The sequence below is a fragment of the Metopolophium dirhodum genome, chromosome 8, assembly GCF_019925205.1.
Source record: "Metopolophium dirhodum isolate CAU chromosome 8, ASM1992520v1, whole genome shotgun sequence".
Lineage (NCBI taxonomy): Eukaryota > Metazoa > Arthropoda > Insecta > Hemiptera > Aphididae > Metopolophium > Metopolophium dirhodum.
The window spans coordinates 13,463,703-13,466,301 of record NC_083567.1 but is presented as its reverse complement, the minus strand read 5'-3'; positions in this window follow the sequence as shown (position 1 = coordinate 13,466,301).

Genomic DNA, 2,599 nt, shown 5'->3' with positions numbered 1-2,599 from the left:
CTTATTTGTCTAAAATTATTTATATAATAACAATAACGCGAGATATAACTGATATTAGGGGTTCTCAAAAATATATTAAATAATTTATTAATTTTTTTTTTTTTGTGGGAATCGGAATATAATCTTTGGCGGAAAACGGTCATAATGATAACGGTCGAGGGTCATTTTGACGGAAAACGGTTACGCCCGGATTTATAGCATATGAATTTAAATGCCCAAATCCACCGATACTAAATTAATGTAGATTCTTCCGATATCATAAATTAAAATTAAAACTAAACTTTCAAACTTTATGATTATGTATATTTGGGATAATTTAGTATACGCTTTGTACTCTTAATACACTTTATTCGCTTTATCAGAACAGAAAATCAACTTTAGAAATGTACCTAATAATATCGCATTTCATAAATCATAATATCTACACTATAAAAAAAATCAAATATTTAAGCTATAAAAATTACAATAGGTATATTATGACATCGACCGCCGCGTGCAATTAATTTTAGCCTTAAACTGGGAAGGAAAATCGAAAATGTGTGTCATTATTATAATCAAATTGAGTCTTAACTTAAAATTAAAAAATATGAACGGTGGATCTTAATATGTTTGTTTTATACGTTAAATAATAGTAAGTAGTCTATACCAGTGGAATAAATTTGGGAGCATACTACTTGCGTCCGAAATTATTATCAGTAGGTGAGTTGCGTCCCGCAAAAAAAGGTTCGAAAAAAGGTCATAGTCTATTTGCGTCCCGGTGTACCTTTTTTTATAACCTAATTGCGTCCCAAAAATATCGATTTATCGATATCAAAATTTAAATAAAAAAAATTCATGTTTTACATTTTGTCATGATATCCAAACTTATAACCATCAATTATATAAAAACCAATTTAGAAATACACATTTTTTCCATAGCTTGAAAAAATTTAACTATTTAACTATTAAATTAACTTTTTTTTTTTTAATTGATGAGTGGTATTTTTGCAGAAACAACTATTGGTCTAACAAGACGAATTGTACTGAATAAATGTAATATGTGAAAATATAATTTGTACGAGTAAAATACAAAAGATTATCGACGTAATTGCTATATCTTATCGAATCTAACAAGTAACAACCAATAAGTTGTATTACCTATGTATACATGTTCCCATACCTTTTGACTTCTTCACATAAATTAATACCCACATAAGTTATTAATATAATAGTTATTTATATATTAGGTAGGTACCTAATTATTAAGGTTTATGAACTATCGATTTTAATGACACGATATTATCGATTTTAGTGATTTTATTAGATAATATCGATAATAATTATATAGCCGACTTGCGTCCCACAAAGGGGACGCAAGTTACCGGTAAAATTTAATACCTGAAAAATATATCTTTTTTTGGGACGCAAGTAACATGCAGCCATACATTTAACACAAAAAAGGTATAATCGGTGTAATTTACAATCGCCCGCCAAGTACATCTATATACACACTATATACATATACCATTGTCCACTAAAACTGGGTACACTCTGTCACTCTATAACTCAGTTTTTACCTACATCAATCAGTTCCCTAAACATATTTTAGTAATTCTGTGGGAGATTGACGATATAAAATTTCATATCCCGCAGACAGAATTCAAAAATATGTATAGTAATATGGGTCATTTAATTATACAGTGGACCCTGTATTCGCGGACACCGCGGTCCACAATATATTCCCTGCAGTTACAGGGCAATTAAGTCAAACCGAACCGATTGATTTTATTTTAATAAAAAAATAAAAATATTACCACTATTGAATCCAGCTGGTTCAACTGCGATTTTGATACCCATATCAAACTGATCATTTAAGTATTATATTTTGTCTGATGCCCGTAAAGCCTCTCTAGGCTGCATAATATAATCTCGCTTAGCTCCAGCCAAAGGATACCAAATTAGTTGCGGCACTGCAGCCTATAACTCTGTATAATTAGCTAGGTATATGTTATTATTGCGCTGTAATAACATCGAAAAACGTGCCATTGACAGACGTTTGGTCGTTTTGACCAGCTCAGATACATCGCATAACCAATGATTATTGCATTGTGCGGGTACGTGGGGAAACCGAGTACTTTTTCTTTTTGAAAAAAATAAATGCATTAATAAACCCCTTCTAATTTGTTTGCAACTCATGCACTGCGTGCATAATGTAGGCATACCTTTGTCCATTAATAGCTATAGCTATATGTATCGAGAAAAGAATACGAAAAAGAATATTAGGTACCTACTTGGCTGGTTAGTGATTAGTGTAAACTATAAACCCAAATGTATATACACACGTGTGACGTCGTACTTTCGGTGTAGAGAATAAATGACTAAAACCTTTGGCGACATTCGATGATTATATAAAAATAAAAAATATAGTGTAGTCTTCGAACACACACACACACTTATGTGTACACTTGCATGTGTGTACAAATACGCATTGTGTACATAACACTCTCACGCGGGCACACACACACACACACACACACACATCCATCCAAGACATAGATATCCGTAAGGATCCGGTGCTGTGGATAAGAGGTCGTCTTATCTATATCGTCGCCGTCGTCGG